General features: G+C 42.5%; 1 non-coding gene across 1 annotated transcript; it reads right to left on the bottom strand.

Annotated features, from left to right (window-relative positions):
• Positions 1-355: 355 nt before the first annotated feature.
• On the bottom strand, positions 356-437 carry TRNAL-AAG (transfer RNA leucine (anticodon AAG)). Its single transcript has one exon. It is a non-coding gene; the product is annotated as a tRNA-Leu (tRNA).
• Positions 438-7116: the final 6679 nt, after the last annotated feature.

The raw sequence follows: 7116 nt of genomic DNA, 5'->3' as shown, positions 1-7116 counted from the left end.
GACAAGCCCAAAGTCCTTAGATGCTCTACGTAGGACATTCCTTCCATCAGTTTTGTTGACCTCCTCTCGATGCACTCAGGGACCTTCACATGATTCTTAATTTTGGGGCGCAGAACTGTGCACGGTACTTGACATGAAGCTGCCTCAACACTGAGTACAATGTCTTTTGATTAGCTGGTTGTTCTGTGTTAAACTAAACATTGATCAGCTGGTTGTGCTGTGTTAAACTAAATGCATGCCAGGGCAGGCTGTCGACCAGCACCCTCAGATCCCATTTCTGCATAGCTGGTCTTCCAGCCACTCCTCTCCCGATTTATACTTGTACTGGGCATTACCTTGTCCTAAAAGATGCCCCTGGCAGTGGTGGGATTTGAACCCACGCCTCCAAAGAGACTGGAGCCTTAATCCAGCGCCTTAGACCGCTCGGCCACACTACCCTGGTGGTAATGCTCTTTAAATCTCCATCAACCATATCTCCCAAACAAAATTCAGCTTTCCTTGTGATGTTTTAAAACAACTAATCTCCATCCTTGACTTAAATATAGTAGGACAAACGACCAATAATGGCTCTTTCTATAGGTAGAGGCAGACACTCCTTGCAGTGCACTACATATTTCTGGTCCCCTTGTTAGCTGTCAGGCAACGTCAGCTGGAAAGTTCTACAACTATCTCCTTGCCTATGAACCTGTGATCCCTTCCCAGGAAAAGGAAGGCTGATGGTATATTTTTTGGAGGAACGTGTGTTGACTTTGTATTCAACTTTATATTTGCATATTTTGCAGTGTAGTGAAGGCACAGGTTTCATTGCAAACATAGTCACTGCAGTATTCACATTGTCTATAGATGCAATGTGGAGGACTGATGTAAAGTACCGAAGTTCCCTAATGAATGAATGAAGGTACGTAAGTCTATGCATCAAAGCAAGTCAGAACATCAAAATTGGGAGTCTAAAACAAGGAATGTGGGTACTCTGCCACTGTGCAATTTGCCACTGCATGAGGGTAAAACCAGAATGAAGTCCTAAGTGTTTATGCATTAATCTGTGATGCCTGTAGAGCATGGAATTCCAGGGCTTGTTTTATGATTATTTTGACAGTTCCAGGGACAGTTCAACTGAAATATGTGTTACAAATGTCTTTGTTTCTAATGTGACTGTTTAAAGCAGGGAGGCAATAAGCAGAGTGGCAGATGTTCTCTATTAAACCCTTCTCTCCCCACCAGGGGAAGGGAAAAAGGAGGAAAAGGGAGAGAGACATAAAAATCTAATATTAAAGCAGCCTTACTAATAGTACTAATAATAAGAGAAATAATGCAAAATATACAAAACCAATGTTGAGTTTCCTGGATTTGTGTGCCATGGGGGCTGGTATCATGTCAGCAGCTGCCAGAAAGACTCCAGGAAGTCCTGGGCTGGACTCATCAGCAGATGGGAACTGGATTCAGGAATGCACGGATCGGAATATGTATCAGGACTGCAGGCAGGACAGAGAGCAGGGTCCTCTTCAGAAGCCGGCCATAGATGAAGAGGGTGAGACCCTCATGATCCCCTAGCTTTAAAGCTAGTATGACATGTATGACATGGAATACCTCTTTGGTCAATATTGGGTCACCTGTTCTGTCTGTCCCTCCCGACCCTTTAAGACTCCTCACTTGCAGAACATAAAAGGCCTATTAGTGACCTTGGCTGCTGTAGTAATAATCACAAGTCTGGGCCTTTTCTGCCTTCTGTACCTAGCGTTAGCTCAGTAAAACTACAAATAATAGGTGTTATCAGCTTTGGAGCAGACACTGTCTGTAAAATATACTGCCAAATTCAGAAAAATGCAGTCACTTAGAAGAACTTTGCTGTAAGGAAAATTCACTAAATGAGAATAGGTTCTGCTTTAACCAAAACCAGGACATTTACTTAAATACTTTGACACCTAGGTAGCTACTTTCCAAATTCTGTTATTCTTCAGTGCTATTTTTGCTCTCCATGCCCTTCCACCAAGTAGAAAATGTGATGTCAATAACTCAGCAATAGTAGATGCTCCAGAAACTTGAGCAAACTACATGTATATATATATTTATATATGTAATTCTACAAAAGCTGGATGATGATATTTCATTAAACCTGTTAAAGTAGCGTATACCACAAAATTGTTCCAAATATTGGATATAACATATATAATTATCAGGTGTAGAGTGTGCAGATGCTGTATTTAATTTTGTGGATTTGTATTTCTGGGCCAAATTTTTCTTTGTCCTTCACACAAACTGAGCCAGTAACAATAACAATTTAAGTTTTTTGTAACATGTTGTAATCAATGGCCTTGCTGGACTTGTCAATGCAAGACAAAAGACATTCTGGGACTCAGGCACCAAGAGTCGAAGAATTAACAAAGGGAGCAATTGACTTGTGCTTATCTTATCAGACAGAAGTAAGGGGGGACAGCCCATCACTGTAAATCAAGCGATCTGCAGGGCGCAACAGAGGCTGCGCTGCCAGAGATTGCTTCGGATAAGGAACAGGTGGCCCCCAGAAGCACATACCAAGATGCCCGCTCCATAGGAGTGTCAAACTGCTGAGTCCCGCTTCTGATGACACGACATTCCATGCCAAAAGCCAATCGACACATAATAATTGACTTAGTCCCACCTCGCCAAAAGATTTTCAAACATAAAAATTGACACTTGAAAACTCTCTTTGGGAGGAGCAGCCAAGCAAGAACTTTATCTGACGGTTGGGTTAACGGGCCTGAAACTCTCTTCTTGCCCCAAGAAGGAATGCTTTTTTGGTAAGAGTCACGCCTCTGACTTTGTCAGATGTATCCCCAGGAACACATTGTTAACTAAAGCGCTAAACCATTACCTTGAGCTCAACTTTTGTAGACAGCGCATTTACCAACGGCAATCCCGAATCTGTGATACCTGTCGCTTGAGTAAATTACCTACTTTTTCAACTTTGCGAAACTGGTTCAGTGAAAGTCCTTGGTGGGGCTCTAACAGGCAAGTTGAATCTGATAAGTGGCTACACATTTAACCCTTTAGACATAAACCGTTGACCAAGTCTGGGACTAGGAGTAGATCCAGCCACACCTAGACTCCTCTCTGAGAGAGAGTTTAGAACGCATGGGGGTCGGCTCTGAACCTCGTGACTCAATATGAGGGCTCTCTTTTTGTGGCTTATCAGACTCCCTTACCCCTTTTAATGTGACACATGTGCAGCTTGAAGAACCTTATCTGGGTTATTCCTAACATTCAGATGCTGTTTCTGTGTATATAGCTAATGGCCCAGCCTCCTAAGGACCTGATCTTCCCAGATGGACAACAACATAGGATTTGTCTGTCAAGTGATTGAAAACATGTGAGCCTCACTGGGATGTGTTAATAGCCTCGTGTCCAGGTTCTGTGACATCCTATTAACCTTTAAATTATGATACAGTCCTTACAAATCTTGTCCTCTCATCTTTACAGTAGAGTCAAGTGATTTTTTTTTTGTACACTATTGATAAGAGCTGCCTCGATATTTATGGAATGGCATTGCTTCTGGGATTCAGCTCCAATGCCTTGATGCACTCATAGTGTACACTGACACCACCTCTCTACCTGCTTTCAATGATATTAGTAGTTGCTCCCTCTTTCCTAAGTAAATTTTGCATTTAGTATTAACAGCTGCATAATTAAGGTCTCTACGGAGTCATTAGTGAAAAAGATTTTGCAACATGCAAGTGAACCTAACTTCCTCCTTACATGAAGAATTGTATTTCTACTCCTCTTGATTGAGGTGTAAGCACAGAGTTTATATGCCATAGCTCTACAGCAAGTATTTCCAGTTCTTTTCTCTTTGTATGCTTTTTTTAGATCATTCCCCCAGCATGCAGAAGCACAACGGAAGACTTGCTAATATGGAGTGCTCCGTTCAATCTGCAAGTGCTTAATCAGGTCACCCATTTTATCAGGTTATCTTTGCAGAAGTTAGCATGCATAACCATAATGTCAATGATCAGAGACAGAAGCTATGGCATTGTGTTATATTCTGTCAGTGTAATATTTTAGTGTTTCAAGCATCTTCTGTATCTTTATGGACTTCATATTGCTAGCAGCCCCAACTAAGAGGATAAGATAAAGAAAACCTGCTGCAAGAACTAAGGACACTAGGGACAGTAATTTATCCCCACTGATGAAACAATACTTTTTTCTTGGGGCTTATATACATCAGGCTTCATAACAGCAGAAGAAAAAAATCAGAGGATAATGCTACACAAAAAGACAAGCTAGATGTGCAAGAGGAATACACTCTAGTTAAACACACGGGACAGAAAGGCCCTGAAAAAGAGCATACAGGAAGTTCAAATTCACTGTGGTATTCAAGGGGAGGAAGAGTGACTATGTAGGAGGCTCATGCACACCAGCCATATAAGCAGCTCTGTGTGTTAAGATCATGAGAACATAGGATAGGTTCTTGCGACAATTTAGGATGGAAGGTGCTTGTGGAGATTTCTAGACCAGCATCCTCCTCAAAAAAAGTTAATCTCTAAGATCAGACCAGACTGTTCTGGATTTTATCCTGTTGGGTCTTGAAAACCTCCTGGGGAGGAGAGAGATGGCACAACTTCTCTGGTTAACCTGTTTGCAACCAGCTTCTACTCCTTGCCTCTGCAGAAGGAGTTTCTCCTTATAATCAGTATGAACCTTATTTCAACTTGCATGCATTGCCTCTTCTCTTCCTTCTAAGCACCCCCTGGCTCTGTCTTCTCTATAACCACCCCACAGGTACAGGGGGGCAGCTATTCTGTCTCCTTGAAGCCTTCTCTTCTCCAGACTAAACAAGACAGCTCCCTTTTCTTCTCCTCATAGGGCAGGTGCTCCAACCCTCACCTATCCTGGTGACCGTTCAATGAGCTTGCTTAGTTTGTCAGTGTCTAGCTTGTATTAAGCGGCCAAAGCCAGACACAGTACTTCAGATGCAGTCTAAAGAGTGGTAAATGGAGGAGGGTAATCCCTCCCCTTGATCTACCAGCACTGCTCCTGTTAATATAGCCTAGGAGGTTGTTGGATTTCTTTTCTTCCAGGCCTGCTGTTACTTCTTTTTCAGCTAGCAGTCTGATAAGACCCTGTGGACTTCTTTTTCACAGAGCTGCTCTCCAGCTAGTCTGTCCACAGCCTGTATCACTGTAGGGGGTATTTCCTTGCCAGTTGCAGGTCTTCGTATTTGGCCCTGCTGAACTTCATAAGGTCCCTGTCAGCACATTCCTTCAGCCTGTCCTTCTGTACAGCAGCCCTGCTGCCATACTGACTATATGTTTACTAGTCTCCTCAATTTGGTATCATGTCCAAAGCTGACGAGAGTACACTCCACTGCCTTTTCCAGATCATTGATAAAGATCTTAAACACAGCATATCCAGATTAGCCCTCTCTGGCACTTCATTTTTTACCAGCCTCCAATCTGAGTATGACCCATTAACCTCTGTCTTTTGAACTCGATCATACCACTAGATTTTTACCCATTGGTTGTTCACTCACACAGATTTTAGTCTTCTAACATGCACACAAGAACATGGTAGAAGACAATGTTGAAAGCCTTGCTGACATTTATACAAAAGACATCCCTCACTCTATCCTCATCCGTAAATCCAGTCATTTTGTCACAGAGGCAAACAGATTGGTCAGGCATGATTTCCCCTTAGTAACACAGCCACTTTCTTTGCCTTCAAGTGCCTAGATATGTGCTCCAAGAGGACTTGCTTTATGACTTTCCCAGGAACAAAGTGAAGTTGAATGGCCTGTAGTTTACCAGCTTTTCTTTTCTGATCCTTTTTGAAGCTGAGTGACTTTCTTCAGTTATCAGAAATCCCCCTCAATCTCCTTTACCCTTGAAAGATGACAGAAAGCATCCTTGCAAGGACATTGGTCAGTTCTTTCAGCATCCTTGGATGCAGCCTGACATACGGACATGTAAAGGTGGAGTTTTTTTTCAGGTAATACCAGTCTTGATCATCATCCACTGCTAATAGTTATTGCCTTCCTTTAAGCTTTTCATTAATCACTGAGGCCTGGGAGACCCCACTGACAAAAACTGAGGCAGAAGTGGCACTGAGTAACTCAGTCTAGCTTGCATTCACTGTCTTTAAGTCACCCTTCCCATTCAGCAATGTCCGAATATTTTTCTTTTCAGTGTTTTACTACTAATGTAGCCATAGAATATTTTCTTGTTGCTTTTTACATTCCTTGCAAGCATCACACCTCAGTGAGTTTTAGACTTTCCTAACACCTAGGTATTGTTTCTAAATAGTTCCTTTGTAGCCTGTCCCACTTCCATGTCCTCTTTTTTCCTTGGGTAGTGTCCTGCTGCAGGATCTTGCCAAGAAGTTTCCTGAATACACTTACAGAGACTTTCCTGAAGTCCAGGGTCTGTATTCTTGCTCCTCTCTTTCATCACTCCCCTTAGCATTCTGAGGTCCACTGCTTTAAGGTCACTACAGCCAAGACTGCTATTGATTACCATCTCTCTAACCAGTTATTCCTTGCCTGCGAATAGCAGAATCAGCTGTGCGTCACACAGAGTTAGTCCACCCTGTACTTATGTCACCTTCAGAAATCTGCTTGACTGCTTGCATCCCACTGCATTGTCATTCCAGCAAGAAACAAGGAGGACAAAATCTCCCATAAAAGCCAGGGCCTGTTATATGGAAACTTCCAGGAATTGTTCTCCTTTTACGTCTTCTCTGAAATACTATTGATTTGAATAAATTGAGTGAGAAGGGTCTGGCCAGAAAATAACCTTGTCATTGCCCCTGAGCGAGCAGGAATTCAGATGCTGAACTTCAGTGATGTGCTGTGGTGAACAAGGCAGATTCTCAATGTGGAGTCCAGGAACTGCAGTCTTGACAAGTGGAGTCTGGAAAACTATGTGGGTTAGCCCTTTCAGCATGTGTGAGGGGCCTGCAGGTACAGTAAATCTAGGACTGCAGATAGATTGCTATAGCCTGCGCTGTGAATGCAAGCACTTCACAGAAAGAAAACACAAGATCAAAGCTATGGGAGAGATGAATATGATGGCTTACATTCACCTTGAAAAGTCATAGCAATATGACAAATGTTTAACTTACAGACATCTACTTAAAATATTCAGA

The sequence above is a fragment of the Opisthocomus hoazin genome, chromosome 8 (assembly GCF_030867145.1).
Source record: "Opisthocomus hoazin isolate bOpiHoa1 chromosome 8, bOpiHoa1.hap1, whole genome shotgun sequence".
Lineage (NCBI taxonomy): Eukaryota > Metazoa > Chordata > Aves > Opisthocomiformes > Opisthocomidae > Opisthocomus > Opisthocomus hoazin.
The sequence above is the reverse complement of the archived record's forward strand: the minus strand, read 5'-3'. Positions and strand labels throughout refer to the sequence as shown.